The sequence below is a fragment of the Marmota flaviventris genome, chromosome 9 (genome assembly GCF_047511675.1).
Source record: "Marmota flaviventris isolate mMarFla1 chromosome 9, mMarFla1.hap1, whole genome shotgun sequence".
NCBI lineage: Eukaryota > Metazoa > Chordata > Mammalia > Rodentia > Sciuridae > Marmota > Marmota flaviventris.
In genome coordinates, this window is record NC_092506.1 from 61,121,988 (window position 1) to 61,130,209 (window position 8,222).

Sequence of the window (8,222 nt, forward strand, 5' to 3'; positions counted from 1 at the left end):
GAGGGAGTGACAGCAGCATGTGGTTAAGTGCAGGACTGAACACAGCGTGGAAGGGCTCCTCAAAGGGGAAGGACCTCACATGAGGAACATTCCCTGCAGGATGAGGGGCTTGAACAGGCTTCAGAAGATGAATAGGATGTGTTGGCTTATCATTAGCACTGAGAGGCAAGAGGGCTAAGGAGGTAAACTGCTTGGCAAGCCCCCAAGGATCCGGTGAGGCTCACTAAGCATTACTGCTCTTTTGATCCTCCATAGAAGGTGGTTTAGAAAAAAAATATGTTCTCCCTCTCAGATTCATTTGTTTAGCAAATATTTATTGGACCTGTATTATGGATGAGGAACTGTAGGGGCTATGGATACACCTGTGGGCAGAACACACTCAGAACCTGAACCCCAAGAGCTTCCCTTCTAATGAAGGAGACAGATGATAGATGATAAATTAAAAACAAAACAAAAAACCCTGAAAGCTGGAGGGGACAGGGTTAGCAAACTCAGGCTTGAGCAGCTTCCTTCCCTGCTTTTAGGACCCTGCCTTTCCAGATCCATCATACATCTAGGTTTCTGTTGCCCTGGTGATGCATTAGGAAACCCTGTTTCCTTGTTACCTAGGAAATGGTGGGCTGGACAGGATGCCAGCTATGGGGGCCAGGTCAGCCACTGCATCAGAGGTGGCTCCCTGTCTCCTCAGCCTGCAAGCCGCTGCCACCAAGACTGACCATTCCCTTCTGAGGCCCCCTTTCCCCTCCTCTCCATATGCGCATGTGTGCATGGTTCCACTCTGTATTGCTGTCATTCTTCCTAATGTGTGGTACCATCTTGGCTTCCTCATAGAAGCATTCAGGCCACAGCATTCTGCTCTGTTTCCAAGGCAGGTGTTGCTCCCACATCTGAAGGGGTCTTTGCTGCTCCAACGCTCCTCTTCCTCCAGGATTGAGCTGATCATCCCAAACTGGGACTCTCTAAAGGGTAGAAGAGGCATTATTAATCACATCAGACAACAGGCAAACCAAGACAGTGGTCTTCCATCCAGGCCTGGTGCTCACCTCCAGATCGTCCCTGTGTCTGTTAGATCAGTTCCCAGAGAGTGTTCCTTGGAACATCTGGGAGATCTTCAGAGGGAAGGGACTTCAGAAAAACAAAAACAAAACAAAAATCCACATTGAAATGATTTGAAGATACACTGAATTAACTCCGGATAAGTAGATTTCCTTTCTGCAAGACCTCCCAAGATGAATATGTATTGGTAAGAGGATAGCAAGTTGTGTCTCCCAAGCCCATTTGACTATGGGTTCCTTCTGCAGAAAGAATCCCAGGGAATTAGCACACTTAGAGAAATGCTATCTTAGATTAATGGAATTGTTCCCAGAGCTTATATTTATCTCTGTCCTAGTGTTTCATATTGATCTGAATACTAGGATGGAGATGAGTTCATACCTAGTTCTGCCTTTTCCAGCTGAGTACCATTTTTCATCAGGATGCTTTTGGCCACAAGTAAGTAATGGATATCAGTAGGTATTATGGTTTATTGCTCTTATAACAAGAATTCCTGAGTTAAGTGTTTCCAGCACGAAATTGTCTTCAATAACCCCAGTGTTTTCTGTTTCTTTACCTGCCATCTTCAGCATATGGTTTATCTTCTTTCATGGTCACAAAATGGCTCTGGCAGCTCCAAATATAACACACAGAAACAAAGGCATCCAGTAGAAAGGCATTTCCTCCAATATATGTCTTCACCATTTATTCTTAGCAAAAGAAAAGTTTTATAGATGTCCACTACACACAAACCTGTAGAACTCTTCTCAGGTCCTAAAGGCTAGTAGGGTAACCAATCTTACCAGTTGCCCAGGACTGAAGGATTTCCTGGAATGCAGAATTAATAGTCCTAAAACCAGGACATTCCTGGGTAGGGAATGAACCATGTTCCTGCCTTCGTCATTCCATTAGGGAATGGTACTATCACGATTGGGTTGAACTAATCAGAAGAGGAGGAGACTACCTTTCCTGAATATGGAACTTTGAACACTCAAACAATACCTATTTTCTCATGGTAAGGAAGAGGAGGAAAGGCTGTTGAGGATGCAATCAACAGGACTGCAAAATAAGATATAATATTTTCACAATAGGCCTGCAAAATAAGATATATCAGGGCTGTAAAATAAGTTATAATCATTCTCTTCTCATGATGTTGTTAAAATCAGATCAAATGACATATTTTTTACATAGAGAATCAATAATAGTATCTTTTTTACTGAGCACTGACTATGTGTAATGTTGTGTGCTAATAGCATGACAAGTGTTAAAGACATTATATGTGTCATATCACACATCTGTATAACATCTTAGGGAACAGGGATGTAAACCCCATTTTACAGATGTTCCATAAAGACATTAAAAAGGTTAAATGATTTACTGAAGGTCATACAACTAGTAAATAGTAGAGGTAGGCCTCAAAACCAAGTCTGTCTGACAGCATGATGCCCCTATTTCATATATATACAATTGCACAAATATACAATTGCATTCTAATTCTCTTAAATATGGCACCCTGGGGGCTGAGGATATAGCTCAGTTGGTAGAGTGCTTGCCTCACATGCACAGGGCCCTGGGTTCAATTCCCAGCACCACCAAAAAAAAATTATATATATTATCCTGAGTATGATGTCCATGGTAATTCCCAATCATTCTGAATTCATTTTACTCCTCAACAATGCACATTGCTGAAAGGGAGGAATACTTGTTCACTTTTATAAAGATTATTATATAAAATACAAAATCCGAAGATACCGTTATCCATTATTTTAAAAAAAATGTACATTACCCATTATTAAAAAAAATCCCAAGATACAATCACATAAGCATGTGGACCTTCATCCTGCACCAAAGCACATATTCCAAATTATAGTTGTCTTTAGGCACATGACCAAAAGGATCATGAGGTATATCCTTATCAATGACCAGTTTCTCAGTCTTGCATAGATTCAGAGCCCACTTTTCACTCCAGATTCTTCCATAGCTGAACACTCTGTGTTAATAGTAGTTTCAGAAATATCTCAACCTTGGTTAATCTTTGCTTCAGTTCTCCTGCACTGACTCATACTCACCCAGGATTCAGGCAAACTTTTTCTGTAGGAGGGCTACTGTCCTGTTCATTCAGATGACCTTCTCTTTCAGTTCTGTAGGCTCACTTCTGATATTTGCAATATTTATATCCAGTAAAGCATCTTTCATCAAGATTTGCTTCCCGGCTGGGGATGTGGCTCAAGCGGTAGCGCGCTCACCTGGCATGCGTGCGACCCGGGTTCGATCCTCAGCACCACATACAAACAAAGATGTTGTGTCCACCCAGAACTAAAAAATAAGTATTAAAAAAAAAATTCTCTCTCTCTCTTAGAAAGAGATTGATCATTCTTAAAAAAAAAAAAAAAAAAAAAAAGATTTGCTTCCCTTTCTCTTCCAGAAGGATTGGTATCTAGGTACTCAGACAGCTTCCATAAGGTCATCTTTGATAGAACAAATCTGAGTAGCAAATACTTTTTTCTTTTTCCTTGTTTTAAACAGTTTTTGTTTTTGTTTTTGTTTGGTACCAGGGATTGAACCCAGGGACACTTAACCACCGAGCCACATCCCTAGCCCTTTTTATATTTTATTTTGAGACAGAGTCTTGCTAAGTTGCTAGGGCCTCAGTAAGTTGCTGAGGCTGACTTTGAACTTTCCATCCTCCTGCTTCTGCCTCCCAAGCACTGGGATTACAGGCATGCATCACTATACCTAAATAGTAAATACTTTTTAATATTTGTCACTCTGGTGCCAATTTTTCTGCCTTTAATGTTAAGTATGCTGAACTCCCCAGAGGACCTGCCATTATTCAACCCCATAAACTGAGTGATTCCATCATCTCCTTCCCTAATGATGTACCTCCCTCATCCAATATCCCCTACCTTGCAACTGTGATAATCTTCAGGACCATAGATTTGTGGTCTTACTCTACCAACAGAGCAGCTTCACAGTCAGCAAAAATGAGTACCTTTGTTAATGTGTTTCAGTGAACACTGAAGGCTATTTCTGCTCTCAGTTTATCAGGTAGCTATCTCAAGACTTCTTTCTTGTCAATTGCTTTTGGGTTGTTGTTCCACAGGCAGTTGAGCCATTTAATAAGGACTACATTCATACTGGAAATCATAGAACCAACAATAGTAGCAAAAATTAATTCTCCAAAATAAATTAATCACCATGAAGACACTCAGAATCCCTCACAGGAGGTGATATTTTGCCAAAGAGTCAAAGTCATTGTAAACTAGTAAAAGCATGTTTTCTAGCCCCGTGGCCAAATTCAGGATTATTAACATCTGGATAGACTCTTCCAAAGCCATTCTAAAAGCTTTGGAAATGGAGTCGTACACACACAAATTCAAGGAGATAAGGACAAAAAGCATAACGAGCTCAGAGATCCTGAAGAGGTTTGGATAGTTAGTCATCGTTTCTGTTCTCTGGGAGAACTCAAACATTCAAGAAAGCCTTAACATTCTGTCTGATGTAATTTTAGGATAGTTACATCCCATTTTAAAATACAGAAGATCAGTTAGTACCCCTGAAAAAACATCAGGTTTAAATTGCTAGCCTAATTTTTTTCTTTCTGAGTTTAAACTCTTCCTCCACCAGCAGTCCTTGTTCTAGGCAACAGGGACTGTTTGTACAAACGTTGCAGTTCATACAAACATACCAGGAAGACAGCCTACATCTGAAAAGAAATCAAATATGAGCCAGATTCTAGGTCATTAGACTGAAGTTAATCAAAACGAGCTCCTGCAATAAGCATAACCCAGTTGTACCTTAACCGGTAAGCTGGTGCCTGCTCTGTTAGTTTGGCTCCTTGTTTTGTTTACCTCTGCAAACTTTTCAAAGTCTGGCCAGGAGCAGCACATAGTATGCTTTCAAAAAATGTGTCAGACTATCTGTGCACAGTGGCATAGACCTATAGTCTCAGCAGCTTGGGAAGCTGAGGCAGGAAGATCACAAGTTTGAGGCCAGCCTGGGCAACTTAGCGAGAATCTGTTTCAAAAAAAAAAAAAAGGGCCAGGATGTAACTCAGTGGTAGAGTGTTACTGGATCCAATCCTCAGCAGTCCAAATAAATAAATTTGTCTTGAACTAATTAGTGCATTAATCAATTAGCTAGTACAGGTTACTGTGAACTCCCATAGGGCAGGATGGCTTTCTTAATTTTTCTGTACCACCCTGACCCCGACAGCTAGCACAGGGCTGGGCCTGGGGAGATGTGTAATGACCACGCTCTGAGTGACAGATGACTACACAGCTGACAGATGAGAGTGCTTGTTGGAAATCCTGGTAAGGGGATGAGACAAGTAGAAGAAGAAAGGGGTGAGGAAAGAGCCAAGGGAGAAGATGGCCCAGGGTAACTCCAGCCTTGGACTGTCTGGAGTAGAAAGTACAGGTTGCACCGAGGGTCATCCGCTGTGAGACGGGGGCTGGGCTTCTGTGCGCTTATCCCAGATGGTCTTCAGTGATTGAACTGTTTTGCCATCTGCATCCACGATGCCACAGCTGGAAAATGATGGTCCTCGTTTCTCCTCCTCCCTCCAATCCATCTGTGCTCTGTGACCTGAGGGACTCATCCCCTGCCTTACTCACTGTCTTGTTTCCTAGAGCTGCTGTAACCACAGACTGGGTGGCTTTAAACAACAGCTATTTATTGCCTCACAGCTCCAGAGGCTGAAATCTGAAATCACAGTGTTGGCAGGGTCATGCTCTCCCTGGAGGCTTTAAAGGAGGATCTTCGCGCTTCTTCCATCTTTGGGTGGTTGGCAGCAGTCCATGACTTTCCTTGCCTTGCATCTCAGTCTGCTTTGTGCTGCCCTGGGACTGAGACTGGGTAATTTATAGAGAACAGAAATTTCTTTGACTCACAGTTCTGAAGGTTGGGAAGTCCAAGATCAAGGGACTAGCATCTGGCAAGGGCCTTCATGCTGCATCATTCCGTGGCTGTAGGCAGAAGAATGAGAGTTTAAGAGCAAGAGGGGGCCCGACTGGCTTTTACAACATTCTTGCAAGAATGAACCCCATTCCACAATAACAGCATTAACTCCCCTTGTGACCTAAAGGACCCCCTCTCAACACAGTTGCACTGGGCATTCAAATATTAACACATGAATCTTGGGGGACACATTCAGATCATATAAGCTTGTGGCAGCTGTCGCAGCACACGACTAAACCAGTCAGGGTCACTCCAGCTGAACTGGGCTGGCACAAAATACCTTTTTCTTTGGGTTCTGTGATGGCTCCTCTGACCCAGCTCCCCCAAAGGAAACAAGGAAGGCAAGAAAAAGAGAAAGAGCACGCCTCGATCCCGGGGTTTATTGGGGGAGGCTGTTCCATGGAATATTCTATTCCCAAAAGGGAGAAGGGGTAGGATTACAAAGGAATAGGTAAGAGTGACTCAACCCCAGAAGGTGACGCCTACACCTGGAGCCACACCTTGTTATCCAAGCTGGGGTAACGCCCAAGGTACTGAAGGCAATAACTGGTCAGAACCCGGCGCATCAGGACTTAAAGGCATCTGCATCCAGGGCAGCTCCCGACAGGCAGCATCACTGCAATCTCTGCCTTCTTCCTGTGCATCTGTGTCCCTCTCCTTTTATAAGTCATCAATCACTGGATTTAGTGTGATCACATCTGCAAAGACCCTGTTTCCAAAAAGAAAGTCACCTACATAGGAACTGGAGGTTAGGGTTTGAATATATCTACTGGGGGAGGAGCAGACACCATTCAACCTACGACCAATGCTACCAACCTCTGGAATGCCCCCAGACTCTTCTGCTTGGAACTCAAGACTTTTCTGCCCTTTCTGAAACAAATGGCCAAAGCCTTCTTCCTGGGATGTCCCTTCTGACATCTTTACCCAAAGATGAAGCTCCGCTCCTTCTTTCCCAGAAATGCACTTTGCAAAGCCCTATGTTTCAGACAGCTGCAGCTATGACAGTGGGCAGTCCCTCGTGCCTGTGCTCACCTCATCCTCATGACAGCCTGCAGAGGGTTATCCTTAGTCCTACTTCATAGACAAGAAAACGGAGCAAGGAAGTGGCAGGGCAGGGATTTGAATCAGGCCTGCCTGACACTGGAGTCCACACCCTTCACCACTGTGTTCTGCTGCCCCTGGCTTCCGTGTCTGCCATGCAGCAGGAGGGGCTGTGTGGAGCACATCTAGCAACTTAGAAGGTGTATTGGAAAAGCTATGAAAAGATAAGAAAGAACACAAAATTGGCATCCTGTATTTTGGTCACTAGGAGGACTCAGATAAGGAATCACAGATCACGTGAAGAGATGAAAACAGGTGTTTAGGGGCAGGTGTTTTGTTAAGGAAGAATTTCCATCCATGATCTTTTAAAATGGATTTGATGGCGATGTCATATAAACTGTGATTCTTTTCCTCTGTCCTATGTCTATAAGCCTCATTCATGGTGAAAATCATTTTGCATCCTCTAGCCTGTGGTGTCCTGGAAGCTAGTTTGGTTTGATAGATGTTCAGGACTGGTCACGCAAGCATGATTCCACTGTGAACATGATTTCCTCTGATGGGAGGCCTGACTGTTCAATATGCAGGCTGGTTTTACTGAGCACCCTATTATCTTCAGCTGAATGGAGTGACTCTTGCAGGCTGTGATCGCCACTGAGATACTCCTGAAGATACACAGGCCAGCCCTAGGCTTCTCTGTAGATGTAATCTCTCTGATTGGATTTTTAATAATAGTGACTAACATTTCATTTAAGCATTCAGTGATTTTCTTGCTGAGTGCATACCATCAGGTGTTACATCTGGGTGCCATAGAGACAGAAATAAACAAACAGTCCCCTGTCAAAGAGCTCAGGGGACAGGTAATGGCAACCAATTCAATTTGGGAGAAAGTGCCCTGGCTAGGATCCGTAGTTGTACATGCCACACAGGTTCAAGCAAGAGATGAGGCCCAGGCTCAGTGTTGCCCAAAGACAATAGTAAGGGACAATGTGTCTGTCCAGAATGCCCAACCACACCTCAAGAATTTTCTAGTGGATACTATCTCATCACCTTACCACCTATAACTTTAGCACCTAGGTGAGGTGCTAGATCTTAGAATTTCCTCATGGGTATTCATGGAATATCCAGACACCTTCATCACAGCTCCTTTCTAGATGATTCTACCTTGCCTGCATGCAGTCATCAATGCCCAT

General features: G+C 43.4%; 1 pseudogene; it reads right to left on the minus strand.

Moving 5' to 3' along the window:
• Window positions 1–350: 350 nt before the first annotated feature.
• LOC114098604 (cyclic nucleotide-gated channel alpha-1 pseudogene) lies at window positions 351–8,222 on the minus strand (annotated as a pseudogene).